At 43.1% G+C, this 12976-nt stretch overlaps 1 long non-coding RNA gene and 1 pseudogene across 2 annotated transcripts; both read left to right on the top strand.

Moving 5' to 3' along the window:
- The first annotated feature begins 393 nt into the window (after nt 1-393).
- Nucleotides 394-9562, top strand: LOC117078555. The gene is made up of 4 exons (XR_004435016.1): nt 394-494; nt 5097-5182; nt 5574-5681; nt 9437-9562. It is a non-coding gene; the product is annotated as an uncharacterized LOC117078555 (long non-coding RNA).
- Nucleotides 9563-9965: 403 nt separating this feature from the next.
- On the top strand, nt 9966-12090 carry LOC117078554 (annotated as a pseudogene). Its single transcript, XR_004435015.1, has 2 exons — nt 9966-10060; nt 10407-12090. The product of XR_004435015.1 is annotated as a prohibitin-2-like (transcript).
- Nucleotides 12091-12976: the final 886 nt, after the last annotated feature.

The following is a 12976-nucleotide window of genomic DNA, read 5'->3' as shown; positions in this document are numbered from 1 at the left end:
CTCCCTAGAGGACCCTGGGCAGCTTCCCTTCTAGACGATGGGCTTCCAGGACTTGAAAAATGGCCAAATTCCACTCCCCTACTATTGTGGCCCCATGGGTCCTCCACTCCACAGCCCCTCTGGGTGATGAAGATGACAGAGGAGGTGAAATCTTGTCCTTTGTACCAAGAGACCTGGGTGTAGGGTCACACGAGTTGGCTGAGGTGGAGAGTGGGCTCAGGCAGAAGCTCAGGTGTTGGCCTTGGGACAGGAGAGCTGGAGGGAAGGAAAGTAACATGCACTGAACTACTGTAAGCCAATACACTTTATATTTTATCTCCTTTAATCTTTTTTCTTTCTTCTTTTTTTGGTAGAGACAAGGTCCTGCTATGTTGCCCAGGCTTGTCTTGAATTCCTGGCCTCAAGAGATCCTCCCTCCATGGCATCCCAAAGCACTGGGATTACAGGCATGAACCACCTCACCTGGCCTCCGTTAGTCTTAACTGCTATCTGAGGTACCCATTATTATGACCATTATTCAGATCAGGGTGCTGCCTTTAGGGGAGTTTTTGTGAATCCAGGAGAAAACTTTGTTATCTCCTGACCAGCAGCTAACTCTGGAATACTCTAAAGATTTATCATTTTCTCTTGATGCCTCCAGGTCTCTGAATGCTCTAACTTCCCTCCAGGCTGACAGTACGTGCTCCCCAAGTGTTTTGCAATGTTTTTTCTTTTTCAACTATGACATATATAATTATTAAGTCCCATTATGGAAATTTAAAACATTTTCCAAATGAAAGATTAAAAATCCAGTAACAATTGTATTAAAACAGGGGGGAAAACATTTTCAAACTACATCTCAGATGTTGGGTTGGTGTCTGTGATTTGTGAAACGTACTCATTAACAAAACAATTGGCAATGATTTCAACAGAAAATTCAAATAAGTATATACATGGACAATAAACATGTTAAATATGCAAAAACCACAAGAACTAATAAGATGCAAATATTTTAAAATCCTGATAAATGATAATAAGTGGAAATGACAAGATGAGGACTGTGACTGCACTTTTGGAGAAGACAATGTGTGTGTGTATGGGGGGGTGAACGTGTTTATGTGCATCTCACAGGGACATGTCTGAAGAGTGTGTGCCATCCTAGGGACAGCAGACCCTTTGGGGTCAGGGGGCCGGAGTCAGGTCTGTGAGAGATGCAGGATAAAATTCCTATTTTTGAGTGTAATTTTGCATATTTTAAAAAACTTTATATTAAGGAGAAGAGTATTTTGATAAAAACTTGAGCACAAAAATCTTATGAAGAGATCGACAAAAGAATTGTATATATGTATTCATTAATTTGTGAAAACATTCAATGTATTTGATTTTATAGTGAAACAAAATAGATAAAAATTGAATTGACTGTATTTCTACGTGTGTGTGTGTTTGTGTCTGTTTCTCCTCCAGCTAAATTACTCCAAATACACGCTCACAGGTACAGTTTTACCTTCAATTTAGAGGTTGGTGGTCTAGCACTAATCTTGCTTTTAGATATACAGGAAAATGAAAGATACAGAGAGATTGCTACCATTAGGTGAATAATTCCAGAAAACTTTGGGTGATACTGAAGTCAAGCTCCCAACCTCCATCTGTCCTTCCCAGTTGATGAACCCCCTAGTCTAAACTCTCAGAGCTGCAATCCTGACTCTGGCCCGAAGTGATATCTAACTCCATTATTATTTTCCTTTTTCTAATGAAAAAGAGTACATTTTTCAAATGTCTTGGGATGGTTTGTTTACTGTAAGTTTTCTTTGGAAAATTCACATGTATATTAAAAGCAGGTCCATTTGCTGTTGACCTTAAATCCACATGTCATTCATTGATTTATTTCTTCCTTTGTTAGTGCAGGTTGAAGTGTCCATACTGTAGAGGGGTCCCTCCCAGGGTGTAGGGTGTTCACTCTCCATTACCCCACACCTGTACAGGCTTCCCAGACCTCCTCTCAGGCATCCCCCCTCCGGGACGCTATGGACACAGCCGTCCAGACCCCATTCCAGTGCCCCCATTCTCTTCCACTCACCTCCCGCTGCCCTGGTTTGCGCTACACCAGCCTGCTAAGCACTGCCAAGGCTCGCTTGTCATACATGGTGTTTCATTGTATAGATGCCATGGAGTATATGTTTTGCAGTGTTCTTTTACACCTATCAATTTTTTTTCTGGAAGAATTAGAGTCATTCTGTCCATAGGTTCATAGACTGGGTTTTAGTGGACGGTATTTTATTTTTTTGCTCATTGCGTAAACGTCTTTGTAGCGGTTTGACGATGAAGGTACGTTGGTGCCCCCTCGTGGCAGGAGCCTGAACTGCAGCTTTTACATCTGAGCAGGAAGATGGGAAGGAGCGGTTTAGCTCAAGCCCACTCTATGGAGTTTTCTGGAAGTCTAGATGGAAAATGGAGCAATTCCAGGCTAAAGGAATGTTGATGGCCTCCAAACAAAGTGCAGCCTCTCACTATGGTGAAGAGAAGGCTTTATGTGGGAGCAAGGAAAAGATTATTTTTATTTGTATGCTTTGAGTCCTCTGAAAAAATAGATGGATATGAGCAAAAATGGATCCTGGCTACTGATGATCTTTGTAACCTGCCTTTGACTTTGTTATGACAATTTTCCCATGAAAATGCATGTCTACTATAACATTTTAAATTATTTTACAACATAACTTTAGTTTTGATTTTTGCCATCAACTGGATGTTTCATCATATGGGTGGTACCACATTTATTTCACTTTGAGATAAAAATGTAGTTCCTTTACCATGTTTTATTATAAACAGTAGCAAACATAACATCCTTGCTCACATATATGCAAATATATTTGTAAGAGTTTCTTTATGAGATTCTCAAAATACTCTTTCATTATGAAATCTATAAAGTTATTGTATTAACACAATACATGATAACATTATTACTCATATGTATTCCTACTAATACGGTATGTAAGTGTCTACTCATACACTGGAAATAATGTTGATTATTGCTAACTGGTTAGGCAAGAAATCATCTCTCATCATTGTTTTCATTATAACTTATTTTTACTGCCTCCTAGAATTCTATCCTATGGATGTGACATAATCAATTTTCACAACCCTGTGTTATTCAGAGTGTCCTGATATTTCCTTTTATCTACACTGGCATGTTTTCAAGGTCTGTGCTCTGCTGAAGGCCACAGTTCCTGTGGCTGTTTGCACTGAGCTGAATATGTCCTCTTGGAACACAGCAAGCTGTCTTAGAAAAATTCTAGTATTGTGATAATAGAATCTGATTAGCACATGAGTGTGGGGGAGTGTGTGCGAATGTGTGCAAGTGTGTGTGTGCTGACAACCACACTTTCCTCTGCTTCCTTCTGCCTCTTTATGGCTTTGCATACTGTTTGGTCTCCCTTTCTAAATTGAGGTCTAGCAGTGAAGAGAGGGTATTGTTAGGATGGCAGTCCTTATAACCAGACCTTTATCAACATCCTTCACTACATCCTGAAGTTAAACTTCTAAAAAGGAAATTGTTGGTGCTTAGTGTATGCACCTATGTAACCCTTTGATAAATATTGTCATGCTGACACCCAGAATATTAGTGCCGTTTAGGCTCCCCAAAGTGCAACAACATGAAAAAGTTTGGAGAGGGGTGAGGAAAGTAATAATGCTGGCATCCTGTCACAGAGGGAAGGCCCGGGACCCTGTTGTGGTCCCACTCTCAAGCCATCACAACATTTGGAAGACATGAAAATGATCAGACCTGAATTAGACTTCAGGTAGCATGTGGGGTGGGGAAAAGGTCATTGGAGGAACACAGGACATAGAGTCAGGGCTGGGATACAGCTACAACTTTATGTACATTCGTGTTTATGTAAGACATGTGCATCAAGGCCTTTTTATGAAAAATTTTGGTCATTCCTGTGGTACAATAGAAGCCTTGGCCAATATTTGTTAAACAAATTTCTTGCAATATTATTTATAGACAATAGAATCCATTCATTTTAAGGTTGGCAATTTTTATTAAATGTATAGAGTTGTACAACTATCACCATAATTGAGTTTTAGAAATTGCAGTTGCCCCCAAAACTCCCATTGTGCTTCAATGCAGTTAAACCTGCACCTATCCTCAGCTCTTGGAACCACAGTTATGCTTTGTATGTCTGTGGATTTGTTCATCCTGGACGTTCATATAAATGGAATCATGCAGTATTTGGTCTTTTGCATCTTTCACTTAGCATGATGTTTTTAGGGTTCATGCATATTGTAGCATGTAGCAGAATTCATTCATTTTTTTAAAGGCTGAATAATATTCTATTCTAAGGATATACTACATTTTGTTTATCTATCTGTCTATTGATGGTCATTTAGATGATTTCTGATTTTTGCCTGTTATGAGTGATGATGTTATATACATTTATGTACAACTTTTTATGTAGACATAGGTTTTCATTTTTCTTGGCTATGTACCCAGGAGTGGGATTTCTGGGTCATATGGTAACTCTCTGTTTATTCATCTGAGGAACTGCCAGACGACTTTCATAACCCTGACAGTCTTGAGAAGTACAGGCTCAGTCTGTTGCTTCTCTTGTGATTTGACTATGGTTACAGATTTTTAGAAGGAATACCACTAGTTCCGGTGCCCTTCTTGTCACATCGTATCCGGGAGTATACAATGCCTGCATGATGTCACTGGTGATGTTAATCTTCATCATTTGGTTAAGGATGGTGTTTGTCATGTTTCTTCAGTGTACAGTAACTATTTTTCATGTACCTAGAGAGCATATGGAGAAAAAAAGGAAAACACACATTTCTAATTTCACTGTGAGTCAGTTCATTTCTATGTGGTGGAATGAGCACCCTGATGGGCCTGGGGGGAAGGGAAGAAAGTGGTTTTACCATCTCCATCCAACTGAGTCATGGACCCCATGAATGGAGTTTGGGGTACAGGGATGAAGTCAGCACTCACCCCATTTCTTACTGTTTCATAGTTTTTCCTACCTCCTATTTCCCCCTACCCTGTGGTTTATGACAGAAATGTGTTTCCTTTGCACTCCGGAGGGGCTTAATGAAAACCTCATACTATGTCTGCTGGACAGGACACTGGAGCAAGAGATACTGGAGAGCTCTCTGCATCCTGGCACAAAATCCAAACCAGTAACTCTGGGACATTCTTGACTCAGGGGTAAGTCACTTCTCCTGCTTGCCTCTCTTAGAGAGTGCATATTTCTGTTATGTGGGAGCTTCATTGCTGTGTGGTAGAGTGATGCTGAGGCATACAGAAGCAGGTAGAGATGGAGCACCTGGTGGGTGAGCCAACACCCAGGGCACGGGCTCCAGGACTTGTGCTGCTTGATCCACCCTTCTCATGGTCTGGGTCTTCCCATCTTTCGGTCCTCTCTCCAAGTAGCTTGATTCCTGTTACATCCCATACTGTCACAAGGAGCAGGGGACAAATGGGGTGGGGAAGGGAGCAAATACAGAGAGAGGTAGAAGTGATCCCTGGAGGGCCTGCTGTTTTCTGTTCTCTTCCCTGTTCTTTCTTGTTTCATATGTTTCTTTTTTTCACCCCACAGTTAACCTCAGAAACCTGGTAATCCATATGACCCCACAGCTATGCCTCATGGCCCAAAGGGCCAGATTTCATCTCCACAGTTGTCTTCCTCAACATGAAGGGCTGTTGAGTGAGTACCCTTAGGGCACAATACTAGGGAAGTGTAAAATTATCATCTTCCAAATGGGAAGCTGCTGGTTCCATTGTTGGGGGTGGGGGGCAAGAGATGGAATCTTGTTGCCATTCTGCCACTTATCTGGAGAGGGTCTTAGTCTCTGTGAGCCAGAGCTTGATCATCTGTGAGATGGGACTCACCATACTTTCTTCACACTACTCTCCTGATGGGTAAATGGAATAAACTATATATTTTTATACCACTATCTTAGCCTGTTTAGTATTGTTATAAAGGAATATCTGAGGCTGCATACCTTATAAAGAAAAAAACAAAACAAAACATAATAAAATCGTTATGTGGCTAACAATTTTGATGGTTGGAAAGTTCAAGATTGGGCATCTGCTTCTGATGAGGGCCTTAGGAAGCTTCCACTCACAATGGAAGGCCAAGGGGAGCTGGCTTGTGCAGAGATCATATGGCGGGAGAGGGAAAAGAGATGGGAGCTCCGGGCTCTTTTCAACAACCAGCTCTTGTGGGAACTAATAGAGCAAGCACTCACTCATCACAGCAAGGATTTACCTTTCATGAAGGATCTACCCCCATGGCCCAAACACTTCCTGTTAGGCTCCACCTCCAACATTGGGGATCAAATTTCTTTTTTTTTTTTTTATTATACTTTAAGTTCTAGGGTACATGTGCATGATGTTTATATCATGTATACTCCCCAATGCAATCCCTCCCTCCTCCCCCCTCCCCATGATAGGCCCCAGTGTGCGATGTTCCCCTTCCCGAGTCCAAGTGATCTCATTGTTCAGTTCCCACCTATGAGTGAGAACATGAGGTGTTTGGTTTTCTCTCTTGTGATAGTTTGCTAAGAATGATGGTTTCCAGCTGCATCCATGTCCCTACAAAGGACGCAAACTCATCCTTTTTTATGGCTGCATAGTATTCCATGGTGTATGAGTTTGGAGGAGACAAACATCCAAACTGTAGCAAACACTTATTGAATTTTTTTCTTCTAAAAATGTTGTTTCTGAGATGTCTCTAATAAGGTGACTTTGGGGCTGTATTGATATTTTGGCCATGCTGCCATGACCATTCTTGCACACATGCCAGAGACTCTGCAGTGCAGACTTGAGAGGACAGCAGTTGATGGGGCCATGCTTGCTTCTCTCATACATGTTGCCGAGTGTATCTGCAAAGTTACTCTGTACCGTTTTGTCCTCCTGCAGCAGTGTATAGGATTTTTATGACTCCACAATTTCAATTTAAACAGGACACAGCATAGATACAAACTCACTTATCAGGTTTTCTTATCAAATTCTAGAATTATTCCAGGACATATTCTGAAGCATAAAGTTTGTGTTTAGAAATGCACATGTGAAATATGCCATTTATGTGGATATCGATGGAGAAAAATGAAAAGTATTTTAACATTATAGTGATAGGATATAAAAGTAGCAAATATTAATAAAGTTGGGAAATCCATTATTGCACAAATCTAGAGAAACAGATGCTCTCATCTTGTAGTTGGTTGGGATATTCATTAGTAAAGAGATTTTAACTTTCAACTAGACAGTATATACTAAAAATAGTCATGCTGTTTGACAAAAAAATAATCATTTGTGGAAACATATCCTCCAGATACAGCCTCCCAGGCTCATGTGTCCTATTGCTGAGGGCTGAGCTGACCATTTCCCTAGCCGATTTGTTACCCTCAGCCAGAGCCCCATTCCCAACCCTGAGCGATCTGTCGTTCCAACCAAACAGGAGAATCTGTCTCATGGCTGAATGCCCAGCCTTGATGAACCATATACAGAGCTTCTCCAAATTGACATGGAGCAATGCTCAGGTCCCTACTCCCGTCGGGACCTGTAGACCTCTGACCTCATCCCTGTGTTGGAGAAATCTCTCTTCTCCCTTCTCTGTGTCTTCAGGACCCTTCCCCTCCCTGCCAAGTACAAGCAGTCCAATCCTTTCCTTAAGTTTAAGTTTTCACACAGGATGAAGCAAACACTGGCTTCAGACAGCTTCTGCTTCCAGCCCTGCTATAAACCTTCCCTGAGACAGGGGGAAACAGGCCCAAGCTTTTTTTTTTTTTTTCTGGAAATGCAGGGAGGGTGATATGGTTTGGCTTTGTGTCCCCATCCAAGTCTCGTCTTGAATTGTAATCCCCAGGTGTTGAGGGAGGAATGTGGTGGGAGGTGATTGGATCATGGGGTGGTTCCCCCCATGCTGTTCTGATGATAGTGAGTGAGTTCTCACGTGATCTGATGGTTTTATAAGTGTTTGGCACTTTCCTCTTCACACACTCTCTTTTCTTGCCGCTTTGTGAAGAAGGTACTTGCTTCTCCTTAACATATCTCCATGATTGTAAGTTTCCTATGGCCCCCCGCACATCTGCCCAGCCATGTGTAACTGTGAGTTAATTAAACCTTTTTCCTTTAAATTACCTAGTCTTAGAGAAGTTCTTCATAGCAGTGTGAAAACGGACTAATACAGAGGGTAAACACAAGGAGAACAGATATTAAACTCCTTAACAATATATGTCCTGATGCTAAAGATCTGCCACCAGCAACTCAAGGTGCCTAGACTGGCACATTCTGGCAGTGGACCTGCTGAGCAACCTCTTTTCCATCCAGCTCTGTGGTTAGGAGCATGTGCTTTGTAGTCACAGACATCTGTGAAGAAGAAAGGATACTAGTACCTCACTAGCAGGGCTGTCATGAGATCAAATGCAGACACTAACATAAAGAACCTGGAGCTGGGCCCCTCTAAACACTCTGCTCCATAAGTAGAAGTTATCTTTCCTCTTTGGAGCAGAAATTCATATGTCAGTTTGACCTGCCCCTGCGACAGCATGGGCCCCTTAACCAGCATGCACATCAGAGTCGCCTTGATGAGCCTTTTCTAAACCCTCAGTTGAAACCCCCTTGTTGGTAGAAATAGGACTTCTGTACAAAGGCCATTCAAGTCATTCGGCTGTAATAATATGGGCCTCCGAAAATGGATACCTCGATGTGGCACCAATAGTGTATATGAAAGTCTGTTTCTCCTTTATTTCATCAACGTAGGTATTAACAGCTTTTGTCTTTTTTTTTTTTAAATCTGATCTGCTCATTGTCGCACGGCCTGCCCTGACTTATTGGGAAGGTCATCTCAGATGGTCATTAAACTTACATATTCAGAGGCTCTTCTTCTAAGGTGTCCAGATTTAGCAAATAAAAATACAAAATGCCCAGTTGTATTCAAACAAAAATTGCATGTCACATTCACAGAAACAGAACCAATGTAGTGTGTGTACACACACACACACACACACATGTATATGGTGAGAGAGAGAGATTAATTTTCAAGAATTGGCTCACATGACTATGGAGGCTGAAAGTCCAAAATCTGCAGAGCGGGTTGGCAGACTGGAGACTAGAGAATATGCAATGTTGCAGTTCAAGTCTGAAGGCTATCTGCTAGTAGAATTTTTTTCTTGCTTAGAAGAGGTAAGATTTTTGCTCTATTCAGGCCTCCATCTGATTGGATGAGGCCCACTCACATCATAGAGGGCAATCTGCTTTTCTCAAAGTCCACCAATTTAAATGTTGATCCCATCCAAAAACACCCTTGCAGGAACATGCAGAATAATGTTGAGATACTTGAACAATGTGGCCCAGCCAACTTGACACATAAAGTAACCATCACATTTACACTAAAAAATTATTCATTGTTTATCTGGAATTCAAATTTGACTGAGTATATTCTGTTTTTTCTGACAGCCCTACTCACGGAGGACTCTGTGTTGAACCAAGGTGCTTCATGCAACAGCCCCAGCTGAGCTCCCAGCAGATGCCAGCACCATTCGCCATCCATGTGAGTGAGGTCTCTTGGATGTCCCAGGCAAGTGTAGCATGCTGATGACTGCAGCCCTGGGTGACAGACACCACACAGAATAGAAAATACCCAGCAAAGCCCAGTCAATTCATAGAATCCTGAGAGATAATAAATAGCTATTGTTTGGGGACATTTTGTTAAGCACAAGTGGTTATCTAAAACCTTATGGTTTTGGTGACCTTTTCTTCATTTTCGGTGAGCTGCTCTCAGATCACAGATCATGAAGGCTCGGGGGGGATTTGTTATAATTTTGACTATAGTCTATGTGTTAGTTTATGTGTGGGTATATATTTCTGAACATACCATTATTCCTTTTTGATGGGATTTTCAAGGGAGGTTTTCATAAAATATGCTTTTCTACCTATTCTTGCAATTTAGAACATAATTCCAATCTCTCTCTCTATAGGATAAGCCTCCGATGCAATCACTTGTGTTAAGAAATTGAGAGAATGTTGATATAAACTGTTCCCTGAGCCATATGGAAAGCTGTATCTTCTGCAGGTTGCTTGGTGAGTATGCAAGGAGTACAAGGTATATTTATTGACTTTGAGAAGTGTTTCTCTAAGAAGGTGTACTGAAAGATTTTCTCCTGCTACAGGGATAGCCCTTAAAAAGGAAGTCACTTTCCTTAGGTACACCGACAGGGCTCCTTCAGCAGACAGCAGATAGATATGCAATGCAGACCTTGTTTTTTTGTGATGGTCCCAATGTATCACTGGATAAGTCTGTCCAATTCTGGGGTTTGTTCATAGGAAACCCATGTGCCAGCAAATCTATATCACATTCTCCAGTATCTCCTTGATAAGGAATAAAGTCAATTTATTGTTCTTCTTATTCTTTTGTCGTATTTCTCAGTTGGTGTACAACTCAGACTTGGAGCTGGAGGGCATTTTGGGGGCCCCTTAAAGATCCAAGCATTGCGAAGCAAGACTGTAGGAATAGTTGGGGAGCAAGCGAGACACAGGAGAGTAGAGCTGTGGACCTATTGTAAGCCCTACCCCTGAGGGCAGAGCAGAACATATACTTGGTTAAGTGAAGGTTACAACCAAGAGTTTTAAAGGGAGAGGACCTGGGCTGTGCAACCTGTTTCTCCTTCCAAACTCACCAATTAGATGGGACATTCCTGTGATAGAGGAGTGAGTGTATCAAGAGGCCAGAAGTGTTTTGGGTATCGATGTCTCTTCACATGGAAGAAAATATTAAGAATGGTGGACAAGCAGTACCTAAGCTGGAGCGGGGTAGAGGCGGGCCAGCACCCACTTCTGACCTCCAGTGCCACCGGCCTCAAGATCAGACATGGCCCAGAACTTGAAGGACTTGGCGGGACAGCTGTCTGCCGGGCCCCGGGGCATGGGCACAGCACTGAAGCTGTTGCTGGGGACCAGCACCATGGCCTACGGTGTCTGTGAATCCGTGTTCACTGTGGAAGGTGGGCACAGAGCCATCTTCTTCAATTGGATCAGTGGAGTGCAGCAGGACACTATCCTGGCCGAGGGCCTTCACTTCAGGATCCCCTGGTTCCAGTACCCCATTATCTATGACATTAGGGCCAGATCTCGAAAAATCTCCTTCCCTATAGGCTCCAAAGACCTACAGATGGTGAATATCTCCCTGCAAGTGCTGTCTCGACCCAATGCTCAGGAGCTTCCTAGCATGCACCAGCACCTAGAGCTGGACTATGAGGAATGAGTGTTGCCGTCCATTGTCAACGAGGTGCTCAAGAGTGTGGTGGCCAAGTTCAATGCCTCACAGCTGATCACCCAACGGGCCTGGGTATCCCTGTTGATCTGCCGGAGCTGACAGAGAGGGCCAAGGACTTCAGCCTTTTCCTGGATGATGTGGCCATCACAGAGCTGAGCTGTAGCAGAGAGTACACAGCTGCTGTAGAAGCCAAACAAGTGGCCCAGCAGGAGGCCCATCGGGCCCAATTCTTGGTAGAAAAAGCGAAGCAGGAACAGCGGCAGAAAATTGTGCAGGCCGAGGGTGAGGCCGAGGCTGCCAACATGCTTGGGGAAGCACTGAGCAAGAACCCTGGCTACATCAAACTTCGTAAGATCCGAGCAGCCCAGAACATCTCCAAGACGATCGCCACATCACAGAATCGTATTTATCTCATGGCTGACAACCTCATGCTGCACCTACAGGATGAAAGTTTCACCAGAGGAAGTGACAGCCTCATCAAGGGTAAGAAATGAGCCTTGTCACCAAGAACTCCAGCCCCAGAGGAAGTGGATCTGCTTCTCCAGTTTTTGAGGAGCCAGCCAGGGGTCCAGCACAGCCCTACCCCACCCCAGTATCATGCGATGGTCCCCCACACCGGTCCCCTGAACCCCTCTTGGATTAAGGAAGACTGAAGACCAGCCCCTTTTCTGGGGAATTACTTTCCTCCTCCCTGTGTTAACTGGGGCTATTGGGACAGTGTGTGATTTCTCAGTGATTTCCTACAGTGTTGTTCCCTCCCTCAAGGCTGGAGGAGATAACCACCAACCCAGGAATTCTCAATAAATTTTTATTACTAAAAAAAAAAAAAAAAAAAAAAGAATGATGGATAAGAATCCCCAAAATGAGCCAATGTATGTTTCAGTTGACTAGATTTCTGCCTACTAAATGATTACATTATGATAGGCCTGCCACCCTGAAATAACTGAGATATCTTAAATGACATTTCTTGGTGTTCCTACATCATTTACACACATGATTATAGACAGTCTCTTAGTCTTCTGCCACAGATAGCTAACTGCTTAGCATGTTGTGTAAGTTTTACACATCATCCTCAGAGGGTTAGCTCATCACCAGGAGCCCTAGGATACCTCCCTGCGTCTCTGTGTAGTGATGGTACTCAACTACTGTCACTTTTAAAGCAGGCAATATTCCTGCCGATGGGGAGATGCTTTGTTTCACCAAGCTGGGCAGAATTCCACAAATCGCCCTTGTCTGAGGCTAGTTCCTCTAATTAGTAAGCTTTCTAAGGAGGTGGTCTGAAGAGTGGAAGAGTGAAGTTTTGTTTTGTTTTTGTTTTTGTTTTTAGGAAGGCAAGGGGACAGAGGGCTGTGCAGAAGCATTTCTGATGTGGGGGACAAGCCTGAGCACCACGGTTGCCACAGAAACCAGAAGTCATTACTGTGACCTTGATGACTTTTTAATAGAGACCCCTGTGGGCTGGAGAGAATAGCAGGGTCCCGCCTTCAGGTGTTTGGAACTCAGTTGAGGGTGTGAGTGTCCCACAGTGGGAGCTGAAGTGCCTTGGGATGTGGGGAGACGAAGGAATCTCAGATCTAAGTCCCCTTACTCCCACTTTGAAACAAGTTGCTTTCACTGTTTCATGAGGGAGAGAGCTGGGACCCTTCTGGCCCCAGTGAGTGGGGTGTCCTGCTCCTGGTGTTCTGGAGCTACTTTCTATGTAAAGGTGGGACGTGGGAGGATGA

Source organism: Trachypithecus francoisi, unplaced genomic scaffold (assembly GCF_009764315.1).
Source record: "Trachypithecus francoisi isolate TF-2019V2 unplaced genomic scaffold, Tfra_2.0 Lachesis_group6, whole genome shotgun sequence".
NCBI lineage: Eukaryota > Metazoa > Chordata > Mammalia > Primates > Cercopithecidae > Trachypithecus > Trachypithecus francoisi.
The sequence above is the reverse complement of the archived record's forward strand: the minus strand, read 5'-3'. Positions and strand labels throughout refer to the sequence as shown.